This window comes from Lissotriton vulgaris, chromosome 10 (assembly GCF_964263255.1).
Source record: "Lissotriton vulgaris chromosome 10, aLisVul1.2, whole genome shotgun sequence".
NCBI classification, from domain to species: Eukaryota; Metazoa; Chordata; class Amphibia; order Caudata; family Salamandridae; genus Lissotriton; species Lissotriton vulgaris.
In genome coordinates, this window is record NC_141698.1 from 33565466 (window position 1) to 33585399 (window position 19934).

Consider the following 19934-nt stretch of genomic DNA (forward strand, 5'->3'; position numbering starts at 1 on the left):
GGACCGCTCAAGGAGACTCCAAAGATGGGGCTCTTAGTCCAACAGCTAGCAAAGGGCTGCGGGTGGTGATGCCACCCAAGGGGTCAATTGGTGGCAGGTGACCTGGTTGTTGGCCATTAAGATGGATTTGGCATCAAGGTTTTTAGGTGGAAGCATCTCGAGTTAGGCCTCCTCAGCCTCCAAGCTTGTGGCTGCATTACAGTCCTGGCCAGGTCCTGTTGGACTGGAATTTTAGTTGCATCAGCCTTTCTGTCATCTGTGCCGGACTACCGGCAACGCCATGGTTGTCCCTTCTTGCTGAGGTACCTAAGCTGGGTACCACTGGGGGCTTTTTGAAGAAGTCCAATTGGGTTGTGACGCGGAGACCACAATGCCAAATGGTTCTTTTCGTGACCAATCGGGCTAACTTGGGGGATCAAGAACAGTCAGTGGGTTAGGATGCTTACCTTCCAGTGGAGGTAGCAGGCTGAGTACGGAAACCTGCGAAAGATCCACAGAGGGGATGGGTTGTGGACTAGGCTCTGAGACAGGAGATGAAGGCTCCCCATTCTCTGGGGGAGAGCTTGCCCTGCCCGCCTTGTTCTTCCTGTGCCTTGAAGTTGGTGCTGGTTCCTTTCGCATCTTACCCAACCTCATCAGCTCTCCTCCTGGGCGCTGTCACACAAGGGTGGAAACCCTCTACTAGTGCCGCCACACCTCCCCCTTACTTTTGCTACTAATATGCGTCAACTGGACGCAGGGGAGGGGCAGGTGCACACAGTGTTTAGGGGCCCTTGAGTTTTTGGTTGACTTGCTATGCTTTAAAAACACTTTAAAAGGCTTGTGAGAACTTTAAGTCCATAAAACTTTAATCAGAAGAATAGCACAGTTTGAAATCACTCATTTCAGCTGCTCACTTCTTGCCTTGGGGTGAGTGGATAAGTGTGTTTGGAGGAGACAGGATTTCCTTGTGGATATTTTTCAGGAGGTCCACAGAAGGCATCGTCGTCATGTACCCTCGCGCTGTTATTGAATTTTCAGGTTACTATCGGGGCACTGCTAAGGGGCGGTGATGGGGCTGAGGAGAGCCTGAGGAGCAGGGCACGCAGGCGAGGAATTACCTGCTGATGGTTGAGACGAATCATGGGGGCAAGCACACACTGGCCACAAGCCGTACCCGATCCTGGTCGGGCTGCTTCCGTGGACCAGTGGCTCAAGCCACCAGTAGCAGGACCTAAACCTGCTACTCCTGTGCAGCCCGCTGCTTGCAGACCACTCCTCTTGCCAGAGTTGAGGATGCAGTGGGGAACTTGAGGAACCCTAAGAAAATTATGGCACTGTGCTCACTGTGCCTTCACCAGGTTCTTGGCTGCTATGTCTGTGTGACTACTGCTGAGGCGGAGTGTAGGGCGCGAAAGAAATATGGGGGAAGCCGGAGGCTGTGACTCGCCTGCGTTGCCTCCATGCTAGGGTGGCCAGATCTTGAGAACCGAAAACCGGGACATTTTTGAGAAATAGAAGAAGGACTACAATTTTTAATCCATGGATTGGCGCAGAATGACAGCTCTCATCAACATAGGATCACAGAAGATGCACTACGAAAATAAATAATTTCGACAACCAACATCATACCTATTCGTTAAATTGCTTACTTATTACAGCTGCTAACTAGCAGAGATTTAGAACACCCAAAAATGTGCCTCTCACTATTTTCAGTCAACCCCCTCTAAAAACATGAGCCAAAATTACCAAAATCTACCGGGACAGCTGGTGAAAACCCAGGACTGAACATTTAAGAAAAGATATAGCTAGATATTTAATTCAAATTTCTATCTATTTTGTGTTGTATCATGTTACAGTGAAAGAGACAAGGAACATAGAAATGCCACCCTTTTAAATAAAATGGGTATACACAGATATAGATATCAAAACATATATTTTTTATTCTTGTTTTGTATATATATTACTCTTTTTTACATTATAATTTATATATGTCATTCAAATACAGTCATAATTGTATGTCCATAATACATGATAGACGCAAGGATGATGGAGGCAGGTGTCAACCAGGACTGACCGGGCAAATCCGGGACATCTGGTCGCCCTATTCTATGCCTCACTGTGCACTGTGCTCTGTGCGGGGTGGCTCTGAACGCTGAAGCCAGGCGGCGAGAACTAGCAGGAGAGAAGCATGGGTTGTTACCGTTACCGGAGGCCTCCCCCGCCGCACAGGTCACACCACATGGCTCACTGCTCGCCACACACGGCCCTGCTCCGCTGCACTCGGCATAGCAGCTCGCTGGCCTGCACGCTCCTCGGGCTCCTCCTCTCATATACAACATCTAGGTGTAAGTCTAGACTTTTTTATATTCACCATTTCCTATTGCAGATATACAACTAAGTGTAGGCTTATATGTTTCCACCCACAGGTGGATCCTCACTCAAGAGGATTTACAAGCGCAAAGTTATTACTATTAACTTCTCCTGTGTAGGTGGAGACCTCCACCACTGTTGTGGAGAGCTCCCTGTGGTAAAGAATAGAAAAATTGTAAAAGTGTATTAAACCTAAAAAAATAATAATAAAAATTATAAATGTCAAATAATTGTATATATGTATTTTGACCAAGAACTAATAAAATAAAATGATACAGCACATCAACTTATTATAATAAATGCCTATTAAAAAATGTATTCATTAAAATATATTAATTACATTCATAAATATTTTTTCTTAAACACATTTTTAAATCAAACCAAACCCCATAAAATTGTATTCCTATTTAAAATGCATGAAAATGTATTACAAGTTATTTATAGAATTCATTCTAATTATTTTAATTTTTTTTACAAAAGTTTAAAACTAAGAAAAATGTTTAATGTTAAAATAGGTTTAGTGCTGTATTTTAAAATAAATATTAATTATTAATCATATATGTGTTAACGTTGCACAAAATGTTGTTTAACCCGTTGCATGCTCATGACGGAGCCGCTCCGTCATGAGCCGCGGTTGCGCTGTGCTCATGACGGAGCGGTTCCGTCATGGCCCTGCCGCCGCGCCTGCGCGGCGCGTTCTATTGAGCGGGCGGGGCAATGACGGAACCGCTCCGTCATGAGCACAGCGCAACCGCGGCTCGTGACGGAGCGGCTCCGTCACGAGCATGCGAGCGCCGCTCAGCCCCCCCCCCCCCCCAGCGCTGCGGCGGAATGGCCGCTGCAGCGGAGGGGTTAATGTAGTTGCAAACATGAAAATGTCAATTAAAGCATTTAAAAAATCTAATTGAAAGTATATGTGTATTACAAAGGTTGAAATAATTGTATTCATTTCACATTATTTCCAATGGAGTGTTAAGTCCCTCCCTTTAATTTTTCCTTTTGGAATGTGTTGCATTTCCTGTGAGTAGCCATGTGTGATGCTGGACTTACTCCAAAGCTTGACTGTAGTACATTTTCTTCTGTTTTGGGACCTTTTTAGCTGCAATAATTTTGGCTGTGTAGGTAATGAATGGACTTACTCTTTTGTGGATGAGTGCTTGCATTTGTATGTTCCTCCCTAAACCCCTCCTTGCCATTCATTTAGGTCTAGTGCCCATTTTCCAATCACTCTCCCACATTCACTACTAAAATGTCTATATATCTGTACGGTATCTCCGCACACGTGGTGAACTCGGCACACAAAAGATTGAAGTGGTGAAGTCAGAGGTCTCTGTCCTCAGGTTAGTGAATAGCTCTTGTAGTATCTAATACTACTTCACGTACTACACAATGACGTTTGTGGGTCGCACCCATTGTGATGAATTTGTCATTCGCTGAGAGCTCAGCCAGAAGCATGGCAGAACATTATCAAATTCATGCTTATTTTAGTTACTTGGCACTTAAAGGCTACCGCCTTTTCCCCCATTGTTTCTAAAGAATATTTTGGGGCCATTTGAGGCAATGTTACTAATCTTATTTTGATGCAACATTAGGTTCCTTTCCGGGTCCATTTCCACAGTGTCTGTCATGCCTCTGAGTGGCTGTTTTATTCTGGAAGGCACTCCACCCCTCCTGTTGCCTGAAAACCTCTTTTCTGACAAGTGGCATGGCAGGCCAGTTCTGCTGGCTAGTCCAGGGGTCCCTTCCAAGCCCCTGAGAGCCCCAGACCTTTGTGAGGGCCTGGGTGTGAGCTGTCCCAGCCTTGCTATCAGCCCTAGGGCCAGATTTCGAGTTGAGACACATGGACAAAGTCCCTATTTCTAAAGAAAGTTCTTAATTCTGGGGTGAATTCACTGGTAGCCTTTTCTCTCCCAAAGGGACACAGCTGTGAGGAATTCTGTGTGACTGGTGTATTTCCATCGAGGTTCAGGGCCTCGTGACAGAGGTTTCTTTTACCGCCTCAGGTGACACCATGCACCCAACTTCCCCCCGCCTTGTGGTTTCTGGAGGATAGCCACTCCATAATCTGTGTGTTAGGGTTACAGACCCTTAACTAACTTGACTGCCGAATATCTGGTACAGGTTATGATAGAAATGTGTAACCTTCCGCAGCAGAGTGCAGCCGGCCCCAAAGCCAGGTGTTTACACCATGGGACACGCAGCTGCTGCCCAGTCACCAATACACACTGAAGACATTAAATGACAGGGGTATTCACCAATTAAAAGCCCGAAGGGAGGCTGGCCTGGAACCTCACGTCACGGCCCTCACAGATGCCAAAACACGTCATATTGAACCATCACCCTTAAGAAAAATACCACCGGACTACAATTCCAAATCTTAAACATTTTCCATGAATAAGATTAACAAACGCTTAGGTGACTTCAGGCTGTGCAGGTCAGTATGCGTTTTCCTGTTTGAAAGGTGGTTCCTAAATATTGGAAGATAGATTGTGTGAGCACATTTTAAGATGCTGTGAGTGTTGGTGTGCGTGCACGAGTTTATGTTAGGTTGCTGTCGTTTATCCATAGGAATGTGTGTGTTTACTGTTAACTCTTGTCTCTGTATTTTACAACTGTATTTGCCTTCCAGGTGTTTCCAGGGGATTGGTAGTTGTTAACTCGCTGTTTGAGAAGTGGAGTGTCCGGTTCTACCGGAAGTGGGAGGCGCTGGGTGAGGCGACAGCTCTCAAGAGGTCGTGGAAGTGTGCGTCAGCTCCAGGCGGAAGCTTTTAAACTGCTGCTTAAGAAAAGTGATTGGCTGACTGAAACCGTGTGCCTAGCGTTGATTGGTCCGTTGGGCATGCGCCTCCGCCGGGCACCGCTCTGAGGGTAACGTTACGGTTGATCTATATTTTCCTCTCCACGCACAAATCTTGGTGGCAAACAGCTCTGGGGAAACGTGCTGGAGAGGAAGCTGACAGTTTTAGGGGCAGTATGTTCTTCGTCTCATCGTTGTACATAAAAAAAAAAAGACAGGCCCCAATGTCCTGAGCTGTGGAGCCAAAGGGCGAAGGAGTCGGCCATCATTCGCAGTGCGTGTTGCTAGTCTGGGCGCGTGGAGGACGCGTAGAGTGGACAGAGAACAACACGACATGTTCTACTTTACACACTGGGGGGCTCACTTACAAGCCCCTTTCAGCGCCGCTGCGTCACTTTTTCCCATATTAAAAGTGACGCACCGACGGCGCAAGGAGCCTGTAAATAAGCCACTGGGTTTGCGCCCATGTGAGCAGGGTGTGTGGCGCCTAGTTCCTAGAAACAGCTGAACAGTAAGCACAGAGGCTCATGCATGGGGTCTAACATGGTCAGGCGCACAACGCCCATTGGGCTCAAAGGGCTTCAGCACTGCACCAACCAGGATTCAACTCTGCGGCTCTCTGGTTACAGACACAGACCTCTGCACTGCATTAACTAATATTGGTTTCATAATGTACGATAGTGCATTTATTTTTCATTTAAACTGTGCCTAATTTTATATGTAGATACCTGACAGTTAAAGACCCCAAAAAGTTACAGACTATTTTGTTTTTTTGGCCACGGGTTTGACCCCACCCCCATTGCGCGCAGCATCAGTTTCCCTACTTTTTTTTATGCACTTCGAGCGCTGAAGTTGTAGCAAAGCATAACATGGCTTCCAGAGAAGTGCATGCTGGTACCGACAGGTCCCCGCGGGTCACATATCAGATAGGTAAGGATCGCAGGTACTCTGTGGATTCCGTTACATGCGTTGAGAGGTTTCAATGCTGCCGCGTGGCCTACATCCATAGGCATGATATACAGTGAACATGACAGGCTGTCCTATGGCTGGGAGTGGTCGAGGGGATGCTGGGGCGCAGCTGAAAGTGAAGAGATACTTTTAAAGTACTTCCAGGGCACATAAAGTGCTGTTTCTTGTAGCTGCACAAACAGAGCAACAGAACACGCTGCGGATAGAAGACTTGCCAGATTGTTTGTTTCCGCTCTACGACTCCAACATATGTTAGACTTGATCAAAACACCATCTCCCAGCCTTCTAGAAGCTTCAGCTCTGTGCTTGATTAAAGGGCTACGAAGCAGCCTCCTACGCGCGTTCCCACAAGCACCGGTGTTCCAGCTGCGCCTTCTGCATGCTCTGATACTCCTAGAAGTTGCAAATCAGGCTATTTTCACTTAAAATAAATGTGTGTGAACCGTTAACCGAATCTTTTCATGGACTCCAAATCTTAAACCCTTTCAGGCACATGCATCAAGCGATTTTAGAATCGCAAACGGTGCGAATGGCAAAATTGGGCCGTTTGCGATTCCAAAATCACTTTTTGGGATGCATCATTCATTTCCCATATCTCGCAATTTAAGAAATCGAAATTTTTTGCGATTTCTCAAATTGCGATAACATTTAAGAAATCGCAAATTTTGCGATTTCTTAAATGCTATGCATGATTTTTTTTTGCGAATTCGCAATTTTAAAGGGAAAAATTACCATGAAATACACCTTCATGGTAATTTGCGAAAAGTTTCAAAAATGCAAATAAATGCATTTTTTAAACTTACATTTTACACACGCACATGCCCTTGGAACATGTGTGTGAGTAAAATGTACTTACATGACATTCCAGGGGTGCAGAGGGGGGTCCTTTGGACCCCCCCTGCACCCTTGAAATTGCATTCTCATTTTGCGATGCCTTAATTGCGAATTCGCAAAATGAGAATGCCTTCCCATTGATTCCTATGGGCCTTTAGGCCCATAGAAATCAATGGAAAGTGTTTCCTTATTTGCGATTCGCAATTAAGGAATCGCAAATAAGGATAATGAGGGAATCGCAAAAACATTTGCGATTTTTTGATGCATAGGAATTTGCGATTCCTAAATTGCGATTCCTTAATTTTCGCAATTTAGGAATCGCAAATCCCTACAATGATGCATGTAGCTGTTTATTTCTACCTTTTCTACCTTTTTGTTCATAGAGTGCTCTTTCCAAATTAAATATTTGTAATAGGCGGGCTTTCCATTGCAGAAAAGTTGGAGGGAGAGAATCTAGCCACGCTGAGGCGACACCGTTTAATTCAGGAGAGGTAATGTGTTTACTTTGATGAACTTTATAAATTTAACAATATGTGTTTTTTCCTTTTTTCATGAATATGTTACCTGTCATATGCTATATGTTAGATGATGGTTGTCTTTGTTCTGTGTAATTCATTATTTATATGATTATAAGGAAAATTGTGTTATGCAGATGTAAGCTGTTTTTTGCTTTCTTTTGCCTTATGTTTTTTTTTGGTTCGGTGGTATGTTTGTTCAGAAATTATAAAATAAAAATATATTTATAAAAAATAAAATATAAAAATGAATGTGTTCGCCTGTGTTTTAAAAATGATGCTGTTGTGGAATACTTAATTTTAAGATGCATTTAAAGATTTGTATTTGAAATCCTCTTGGCTGCCTGTATATAGCTTTAAAAGGCACACATGGGGTGCATGACTAGCCCTGAGCATGTCCAGGCCAGAGCTGTGCTGTAGTGTGTGAGATGGTACATGTGTGCTGTGAAGCACCTGCTTCAGAAGGCTGTCCCCTTTCCACACCTGCAGCAGTGAGTACTCACACCCCTGCAGCAGGGGGCCGAGTAACAGTTGTGAAATCTGTTAATGTCACACGAACAAAGGAAAACATTTCTGTGAACCTGTCAGAAATCAGGACTGTTTGTTAGAATGAATGGATGGGCCAGATTCACAGAACTAACTTAAGACAAAATCCTAAACTTGCTTCCATGTTGGTATTCACAGAAGGCACTTACTCATTTCGGTATTCACAGAAGTTAGTAGTCCTAACTTTAGGACTCCTAAATGCCTTCTGTGAATACCGAAAGTCTTAAAGTTAGGCTTTTTCTCAGTTTAGGAGTAGTAAAGGTAGGACTCCTAACTTCTGTGAATACCGAAATGAGCAAGTGCCTTCTGTGAATACCAAAATGGAAGTAAGTTTAGGATTTTGTCCTAAGTTAGTTCTGTGAATCGGGCCCTATGTTTTTAGGGTGGAAATGGTTTTAAATCAAACCCCTTCTCGTGTGAGCTTTCAGCTGCCAGTGGTGCATCGGATACACAGCACCAGGGTCCAGTTGGGGCTGGGAGTGGCCTCTCAAAGGGCGGGGCGAGCGCCTGGGCACATGCCAGGTACTGTCAATGCCTATTTGTACAGGGGATACAGAGGAGGTTTGTAGGGTCCGGCCTGGACTCTACAAGCTGTGACGGCAACATGTTACAACCACGATTCATGCAGGAAAAATATACCCAGCAACCATTTGATGTTAAAGCTGAGGAACCTGTACCCTCTGAGGACGGCACCGCCATACCCGTGCCCTCTGAGGATGGCACCACCGTACCCGAGCCCTCTGAGGATGACACCACCATACCCGAGCCCTCTGAGAAGAACGCTGCCATACCCATGCCCTTTGAGGAAGGGAACTGTCATACCCATGCCCTCTGAGGAGCACACTACTGCACCAGTGCCCACTACGGAAGACCCTGCCACACCCATGCCCTCTGAGGAGGATGATGTCACACTCGTACCCTCTGAGGAGGACGCTCCATACCAGTGCTCTCTGAGGAGAACACTGCTGCCCCCTGGCCCACTGAGGAGGATACTGCCACACCTCTGCCCACTGAGGAATACCCTGCACACCCGTACCCTCTGAGGAGGACAGTGCCACACCCATGCCCTCTGAGAAGGGCACTGACATACCTGTGCCCACTGCCATACCCCTCCCCTCTGAGGAGGATACTGCCATACCCATGCCCACTGAGGAGGGCACTGTCATACACATGCCCACTGAGAAGGCTGTTTCATACCCATGCTCTCTGTCGAGGACACTGCCATCCCTGTGCCCACAGAGGAGACTGCAATACCCATTGCCCTCTGAGCAGGACACTACAATACCCACTGCCATATCCCTGCCCTCTGAGGAGGACAGTGCCATTCCTGTGCCATCTGAGGATGCTGCCACACCTGTGCCCACTGAAGTGGGCACTGCCATACATGTGCCCACTGCCATACCCCTACTCTCTGAGGAGGATACTGCCATACCCATGCCCACTGAGGAGAATGTTGCAGAACATTTGCCCACTAAGGAGGAAGCTGCCATACCCTTGCCCACTGAGGAGGATACTGCCATACCCATGCCCACTGAGGAGGGCATTGTCATACACATGCCTACTGGAAAGGATGTTTCATACCCATGCTCTCTGAGGAGGACTCTGCCATCCCTGTGCCCGCTGAGGAGGACGCTGCCATCTCCGTGCCCAATGAGGAGGACACTACCACACCCACTGCCATACCTGTGCCCTCTGAGGAGGGTCTCAGGGTGCTTTTCACAGATCATGGAGTCAAATGCCAGCATGTGCTAGTCATGGGTGTCTGTCAAATGTTTAAAGTGAGCACAAAACACCACAGTGCCGTAATTAGCGGGTTGGTCACATGTTCATAGGGACACTGAAGGATGACGTCAAAGGGGCAGAGCGGCGCCCTGAGGTTCTAAGCACCCCCTCACCGGCTTTGAGCACATTGGCTCATGTAAGGGAGGCATTAGTTGAAGGTGACAGGAGGAATATGAATATTAGGAGGGCCTTAGGCTCTGTCCTAAGTGGTCCAGGCGACTGTGGCACACCCCGCGGGGGGTACTGACACCTTTCAGGAGTGGGATTTTGCCGGAATGCAGCATGTCCACCGGTCACTTCCGGGGTTGATAATAATGTGAATTGTGAGAAGTTGATGGAGCAAGCTGGAAAAACAAAATGTTGTACACCCTTCGTGAAGTCATTTCCTCATAACTGTAACCTTTATTAATTGTGTGAAGTGAAAACGTTAACCAACATAGTATAGAATGCACACACATATACGCGTGGGAATACTAATTTTGCTTGTATGGCGAAAATATAACTAACTAATCAGTGTTGTTGTCATGATGTGAATTAATGCAAAGCTTAAAATAAACAAAAACAGCATAATTGGGCTTTTTCTGCATGTATTTGTGGCAGAAACCGAAGGAGATCTGAGTATAAAATGCATCTATGTGGCTTGATTACTAGGTAACAACTAATAGGGAAACCTTAGTATGAGGGGAGGTAAACAGAAGGGCTATCATTCCATATTTAACGTTGTATTGTGTTTGTTTCTATGCTAGTTCCCAGTTAGGCCTGTGAGGCCTAGTGAAAATACGGCTGCTCTATTAACTGCGAATAGATGATGAAATGAGCATGCGCAGACCGAGTCCGAGTTGGATGCGCGCTGCTTGTGCATGGACAAAGACAGTTCAAGGCCAACATGCCCTGGAAGTCCTGCTGACTGCCAAGAGGACGGACGTTTGAGTTACTGAACGTGAGAACATTTCGCGGTGTTGCAAATGGAGGATGTGACAAGGCCAAAGACTTTCTTAAACAATGAACCCTTTAAATTTTAGCTGACATAACGAAGTCGAATGTCAGAATGATGAGGTGATGCTCATCCACCCCAAATTTGTCCAATCAGAAACAGAGGGAGAGAATGGGAGGAAGTAAAGAATGTGTGAGGGTCCTTACCGCTGTGTGATGTGGGAGAGGGAGGGTGTGTGTGTCCTTACGTTTGTGAGATGCAAGAGGACGGAGGAAGTGAGACAGTGAGGGATCTGTGAGGATCCTTGTTGCTGTGTGATATGAGGGAGGGGGAGAAGGGGGGCAGTGAAGGATGTGTAACGATTAGGGGTGGGCGTAATTTGTGTAGTCACACTACGCAAAGCTCAGCGAAATGGTAAAAAATCTCCGCGAGCACGCAAAAGTTCCATGAACACGCGGAATTGCATGTTCCGCCAGCAATGCGCTGTATGCTGGACTGAATAAGAGTCAGATGCAGCGCTTGCAGGTAGTCCAGAATGCGGCAGCTAGATTTGTCCTCGATCTTCCTCGTCGCTCTTCGGCCACGCTGGCCAGGAAGCAGCTGCATTGGCTTCCGATTAAGGAGCGGATTGTTTTCAAATCCATGTGTATGGTCTATAAGGCCTTGGCCAAAAGCAGCCCCACAGGGATTAGAGCCATCCTGACCTATCACAACCCTGGCAGGAGCCTCCGCTCCTCCAATCACTCTTTCCTCCACATCCCCCGCATTCGGAAAGCCAGATGGGGTAGTAAGGCTTTTTCCCTCTTGGCCCCTAAATGGTGGAACGATCTTCCATTAGAACTTAGGTCCCTCCCCTCCCTCCAAACCTTCAGAGCTGCCCTTAAAACACGCCTCTTTGTTCAAGCGTACATGTAAGTGCATGACTGCCCGCTTTCTGATCTTTTTTGTTAGGCGCCTTGACACCTTCGGGTTTTAGTTTGCGCGGTACAAGATGCAAAATAAATAAATAAATAAATAAATAAATTCGTGATGCCTTTTTCCTGTTCGCGAACGCTGTTTGCATGGCTGGCGAGAAATATCTCGTGAACACGCATTTTGAAAGCGTGAACAAGTATAAAATTCCCGGAAACTGCAGAAATGTTAACAATTTCGCATTCTCTGTGGAACGCAAAATTACACAAAGTCCGCAAATTCCATGAGTGGAACGGAATTTACTGCCCAGGCCTAGTGACGATCCTTGGTGCCATGTGATGCGAGGGAGGGGGAGAAGGGGGACAGTGAAAAATGAGTGAGGATCCTTGCTGCTGTGTGATGTGAGGGAGGGACAGGAGGGGAGTCAGGGAGGGAGGTATGAGGTTCCTTGCTGCTGTGTGAAGTGAGCATGAGGTGATCACACCTGAATGTCTGCTCCAGTGCACTTGCAGCGTGTTTTACTGCACAATCTCAACCCTTCCAGAGGTGCTAAGGCTTCGGGTTATTAGAGGAACAGGAAACGAGACGGGCACCTCGGAGCGGAACTTGAAAGGTCAGAGCCATGAATAATGTAGTGCCTCGTACTGACTCCCGCCTCACTCCTGCACATGCACCACGGTCTGCCCTCTCAAGAGTGGGAATAGGCTGCCCTTCCTCCTCTTGCTTCTGTGCATGCACTGCCTCCGCCGCCCTTACTTCTGTACAGGGGTACTCCAACCTTAGCCTCATAGTTCAGCAAATCCATACTTCCCTCCCCTCTTACTTCTGCACATACATGCACTGCTCTCGCCTCTTAGGACTGAACATACATACCCCACTCTCCTCTTACTTTGTACATACATGCCCTGCTCTCTCCTCTCAATGCTGCACATGCATATCCCACTCTCCTCTTACTTCTGCACATACATGCACTGCTCTCGCCTCTTAGGACTGAACATATATACCCCACTCTCCTCTTACTTTGTACATACATGCCCTGCTCTCTCCTCTCGGTGCTGCACATGCATATCCCACTCTCCTCTTACTTCTGCACATACATGCACTGCTCTCGCCTCTTAGGACTGAACATACATACCCTACTCTACTCTTACTTCTGTACATACATGCACTGCTCTCGCCTCTTAGGACTGAACATACATACCCTACTCTCCTCTTACTTCTGTACATACATGCACTGCTCTCTCCTCTCGGTGCTGCACATGCATATCCCACTCTCCTCTTACTTCTGTACATACATGCACTGCTCTCTCCTCTCGGTGCTGCACATGCATATCCCACTCTCCTCTTACTTCTGTACATACATGCACTGCTCTCTCCTCTCGATGCTGCACATGCATACCACACTCCCCTCTTACTTCTGCACATAAACACACTACTCTCTCTGCTACACATCCATACCCCACCCTCCTCTTACTTCTACTCATTCATCCACTGCCTCTGTCCTCTTTGTGCTGCTTATGCATACCCCCTCTCCTCTTACTTCTGCACATACATGCACTGATTTCTCCTCTCTGTTCTGCACCTGTATACTCACCTTCCATCTTACTTCTGCACATACATGCACTGCTCTTTCTGTGCTGCACCAGCACACCCAACTCTCCTCGTACTTCTGCACATACATGCACTGTTCTCCCCTCTCGGTGCTGCACACGCATACCCACTATCTCCTCGTACTTCTGCACATACATGCACTGGTCTCTCCTCGTGATGCTGCACATGCATACCCCACTTACTTCTGCACATGCATTCCCCACTCTCCTTTTATTTCTGCACATGCATTTACAGCTCTCCCCTCTTGTTGCTGTTCATGCACACCCCTCTCCTCGTATTTCTGCACATACATGCACTGCTCTCTCCTCTCGGTGCTGCACACGCATACCCACTATCTTCTCTTACTTCAGCACACATATGCACTGGTCTCTCCTCGTGATGCTGCACATGCATACCCCACTCCCCTCTTCCTTCTCCACATACATGCACTGCTCTCCCCTCTTAGTGCTGCATGTGCATAGACCCCTCCCATGTTACTTCTGCACATACGTGCACTGCTCTCTCCCCTTTGTGTTGCACATGCCCTCTCCTCTTACTCCTACACATACATGCACTGCTCTCTCCTCTCAATGCTGTGCGTGTATACCCCTCTCTCCTCTTACTTCTGCACATACATGCACTGCTCTCTCCTCTCAATTTTGTGCAGGTATATCCCTCTCTCCTCTTACTTCTGCACATACATGCACTGCTCTCTCCTGTCAATGCTGTACATGTATATTAAAGCGCGCTTTACAAGTACTCTGATTGATTACTTCTGCACATACATGCACTGCTCTCTCCTCTTGGTGCGGAATTTGCAAAAACAACAGGTGATGGACCGAATGTGGATCAATGTCACACACTCAACCCAGTCCAAAGATCTGGGCCCAAATCCATCGTTTTTTTGCACTCCACACCACCCCGGGTTAGACAATGGCGATATGCAAATCAGCTCTGACCCTGTGCCCCATGGGAACAGTCCAGTCCGAACTACAAAAGCCATGTCCTTCCCAGAATGGAATCAAGCATCCGAGGACCGGACCGGTTTAGAGGTAACACCTCTCATCAGCCCGGCTAACTTGACTCCAGTGGTGTGGAGTGCCTGGGACCCACGTCTGGGCATCCCCAGCGCACTTAGGGCGGAATTTGCAAAAACAACAGGTGATGGACCGAATGTGGATCAATGTCACACATTCAACCCAGTCCAAAGATCTGGGCCCAAATCCATCGTTTTTTTGCACTCCACACCACCCCGGGTTAGACAATGGCGATATGCAAATCAGCTCTGACCCTGTGCCCTATGGGAACAGTCCAGTCCGAACTACAAAAGCCAGGTCCTTCCCAGAACGGAATCAAGCATCCGAGGACCGGACCGGTTTCGAGGTAACACCTCTCATCAGCCCGGCTAGCTTGACTCCAGTGGTGTGGAGTGCCTGGGACCCACGTCTGGGCATCCCCAGCGCACTTAGGGCGGAATTTGCAAAAACAACAGGTGATGGACCGAATGTGGATCAATGTCACACACTCAACCCAGTCCAAAGATCTGGGCCCAAATCCATCGTTTTTTTGCACTCCACACCACCCCGGGTTAGACAATGGCGATATGCAAATCAGCGCTGACCCTGTGCCCCATGGGAACAGTCCAGTACGCTGGGGATGCCCAGACGTGGGTCCCAGGCACTCCACACCACTGGAGTCAAGCTAGCCGGGCTGATGAGAGGTGTTACCTCGAAACCGGTCCGGTCCTCGGATGCTTGATTCCGTTCTGGGAAGGACATGGCTTTTGTAGTTCGGACTGGACTGTTCCCATGGGGCACAGGGTCAGAGCTGTTTTGCATATCGCCATTGTCTAACCCAGGGTGGTGTGGAGTGCAAAATAACGATGGATTTGGGCCCAGATCTTTGGACTGGGGTGAGTGTGTGACATTGATCCACATTCGGTCCATCACCTGTTGTCTTTGCACTCTCCTCTTGGTGCAGCACATTCATACACCGCTCTCCCATCTTAATTCTGTACATACATGCACTGCTCTATCCACTGTGCTGCACAAGCATACCCTACTCCCCTCTTACTTCAGCACATAAACGTACTACTCTCTCTGCTGCACATCCATACCCCACCCTACTCTTACTTCGGCACATACATCCACTGCTCTCTCATTTTGGTGCTACACATGCATACCCCACTCCCCTCTTCCTTCTCCACATACATGCACTGCTCTCTCCTCTGGGTGCTGCCCATGCATACCCCACTCTCTTTACTTTTGCACATACATGCACTGCTCTCTCCCCTCTGTGCTGCATATGCACAGCCCTTCTCTTCTTACTTCTGCACATACATGCACTGTTCTCCCCTCTTAGTGCTGCACTTGCATAAACCACTCCCCTGTTACTTTTGCACATACATGCACTGCTCTCTCCCCTCTGTGCTGCATATGCACAGCCCTTCTCCTCTTACTTCTGCGCATACATGCACTGCTCTCTCCTCTCAATGCTGTGCATGTATACCCCTCTCTCCTCTTACTCGAGACCCCCACTGGTAAGTAGCGCGCTTTACAAGTACTCTGATTGATTACTTCTGCACATACATGCACTGCTCTCTCCTCTTGGTGCAGCACATGCATACACCACTCCCCCATCTTACTTCTGCACATACATGCACTGCTCTCTCCACTATGCTGCACATGCATACCCCACTCCCCTCTTACTTCTGCACATAAACATACTACTCTCTCTGCTGCAAATCCATACCCCACCCTCCTCTTACTTCTGCACATACATCCACTGCTCTCTCATTTTGGTGCTGCACATGCATACCCCCCTCTCCTCATACTTCTCCACATATATGCACTGCTCTCTCCTCTGGGTGCTACCCATGCATAACTCACTCTCTTTACTTTTGCACATACGTGTACTGCTCTCTTCTCTCTGTGCACATACATGCACTGCTCTCTCCCCTCTGTGCTGCAGATGCCCTCTCCTCTTACTTCTGCACATACATGCACTGCTCTCCCTTCTTAGTTCTGCACTTGCTTAGACCGCTCCCCTGTTACTTCTGCACATACACACACTGTTCTCTCCTCTCTGTGCTGCACATGCCTCTCCTCTTACTTCTACACATACATGTACTGCTCTCTCCTCTCATTGCTGTGCATGCATACCACCCTCTCCTCTTACTTCTGCACATACATGCACTGCTCTCTCCTCTCGATGCTGCACATGCATACCCCACTCCCCTCTCACTTCTGCACATACATACACTGCTCTCACCTCTTGCTGCTGCACATGCATACCCCTCACTTCTTACTTCTTCACATATGTGCACTGCTCTCACCTCTCAGTGCTGCACATGCATACTCCACTCTCCTCTTACGTCTACACATGCATGCACTGCTCTCTCCTCTCAGTGCCGCACATGCATATACCACTCTCTTTACTTTTGCACATACCACATACTGCTTTCACTTTTTGGTGCTGCACATATATAGGTCACTCTTATCTGCACATACGTGCACTGCTCTCTCCTCTCTGTACTGCACATACATGTTTCACTTTCCTCTTACTTCTGCACATTGATACACCGCTCTCCCCTCTCAGTGCAACACATGCATGCTCCACTCTCTCTTTCTACTTCTGCACATGCATGCACTGCCCTCTCCTCTCGGTGCTGCACGTGGATAGTCCTCTCTCTCTTCTTACTTCTGTACATACATGCACTGCTCCCTCCTCTCGGTGCTACACATGCATACTCCCCTCTCCTCTCACTTGTGCACATGCACATGCTGCTCTCTCCCCTCTGTGCTCCAAGTGCATACCTCACTCTCCTCTCTTATGTTTGCGCATACACCACTGCTCTCGCCTCTCGTTGCTGAACATGCAAACTCCACTCTTCTATTACTTCTGCACATCCATGCACTATTCGCTCCTCACACTGCTATACATGCGTACCCCAATCACGTCTTACATTTGCACATACAAGCACTGCTCTCGTTTCTCAGTGCTACACATGAATACTCCACACTCCTCTTACTACTACACATACATGCACTCCTCTCGCCTCTCAGTGTACAAATGCATACTTCATTTTCCCCTTACTTCTGCACATGCATACCCCACTCTACCCTCTTACTTCTTCACATACATGCACTGCTCTCCCCTCCATGCTGCACATGTATACCCCACTCTCTTCTTACTTCTGCACATGCATGCACTGATTTCACCTCTCGGTGTTCACATGCATACTTCACTATCCCCTTACTTCTGCACATGCATACCCCACTCTACCCTTTTACTTCTGCACATACATGCACTGCTCTCCCCTCGGTGCTGCACATGTATACCCCACTCTCTTCTTACTTCTGCACATACATGCCTTGTTCTCACCTCTCGGTGTACACATGCATTCTTCACTATCCCCTTACTTCTGCACACGCATGCATCACTCTCTCCTCTCAGTGCTGCACATGTATACCTCCCTCCCCTCATACTTCAGCACATACATGCACTGCTCTCTCCTCTCAGTTCTGCACATGTATACACCCCTCTCCTCTTCCTTCTGCACATAAATGCACTGCTCTCTCCTCTCAGTTCTGCACATGTATACCCCACTCTCTTCTTACTTCTGCACATACCACTGCTCTCTCCTCTGGGTGCTATACATGCTCCCTAATCGCCTTTTTCTTTTGCACATATGTGACCTTCTCTCTTCTCCCAGTGCTAGACATGCCTACCCCAATCGCCTCTTACTTTTGCACATACATGTACTGCTCTTGTCTTCCAGTGCAATAGGATACCCATGCTTGTCTGGTTATAGGATATCAATTATTGTCTGGCTATGGGATATCAATGCTTGTCTGGCTATAGGATATCAATGTTTGTCTGGCTATAGGATATCAATTATTGTCTGGCTATGAGATATCAATGCTTGTCTGGCTATAGGATATCAATGCTTGTCTGGCTATGGGATATCAATGCTTGTCTGGCTATAGGATATCAATGCGTCTCTGGCTATGGGATATCAATGTTTGTCTGGCTTTAGGATATCAATGCTTGTTTGGCTATGGGATATCAAAGCTTGCCTGGCTATAGGATATCAATGCTTGTCTGGCTATAGGATATCAATGCTTGTCTGACTATCGGATATCAATGCTTGTCTGGCTATAGGATATAAATGCTTGTCTGGCTATAGGATATCAATGCGTCTCTGGCTATGGGATATCAATGCTTGTCTGGCTATAGGATATCAATGCTTGTCTGGCTATAGGATATCAATGCTTGTCTGGCTATAGGATATCAATGCTTGTCTGGCTATAGGATATCAATGCTTATCTGGCTATGGGATATCAATGTGTGTCTGGCTATGGAAAATCAATGCTTGCCTGGCTATAGGATATTAATGCTTGTTTGGCTATAGGATATCAGTGCTTGTCTGGCTATGGTATATCAATGCTTGTCTGGCTATAGGATATTAATGCTTGTCTGGCTATAGGATATCAATGCTTGTCTGGCTAGAATCTCTGACAAAATATTTAGAGACAGGATATCGACAGACAAAATATCGACGCTGGAATATCGAAGGCAAGTATATAGACACCCTATCTACAACATGGTAAGTACAAAAATATTGAAACTTAAATATAGATGTAAAAAATATCGTAATTAAATATACCGGGTTTTTTTTGTTACAAAATAAGAAATATAAAGTAAATAATACTTTTATATAATTTAAACTTATGTAAAAATATTTTAGAATGTTTAAAATGAATAAATTATACACATTTAATGTTAAATATTTAATTAAAATTAAACATACAATATGTAATATATATTTAATTATTATAATATTTATGATTTTTTAATTAATTTAAAAATATTAACAAATACTATAAATTACAAATACATCAACACTTATAAAATAATAACATAAATAATAAATACTTATATTTAATACATAAAAACAATGAAATATACTTTCAATATTAAAAAAATTAAACACAACATTATGTAACATAATAAAAATATTATAAAATACAAAAATAAATATAAATTATATTTGATAGCGTAAGGCTAAAAATTACTATTCAAACTCCATAGGGTGCAACAGTAGGGAAAGTGTTGGATAGCGGATAGGTAAAAATTACTATTCCCACTCCAATGAGTGCAACATTAGGGAAAGCGTTGGAGAGCGTAAGGGTAAAAATTACTATTCCAACTCCAAAGGGTGCAACAGTAGGGAAAGCGTTGGATATTGTAGGGGTAACATTACTATTCCCACTCCAGAGAGTGCAACAGTAGGGAAAGCGTTGGATAGCGGGTTGGTAAAAATTACTATTCCCACTCCAGTGAGTGCAACAGTAGGGAAAGCGTTGGATAGCGTACGGGTAAAAATTACTATTCCCACTCCAGTGGGTGCAACAGTAGGGAAAGCGTTGGATAGTGGGTAGGTAAAAATGACTATTCCCACTCCATGAGTGCAACATTAGGGAAAGCGTTGGATAGCGTAAGGGTAAAAATTACTATTCCAACTCCAAAGGGTGCAACAGTAGGGAAAGCGTTGGATAGTATAGAGGGTAAAATTACTATTCCCACTCCAGAGAGTGCAACAGTAGGGAAAGCGTTGGATAGCGGGTGGGTAAAAATTACTATTCCCACTCCAGTGAGTGCAACAGTAGAGAAGCGTTGGATAGCGCACGGGTAAAAATTA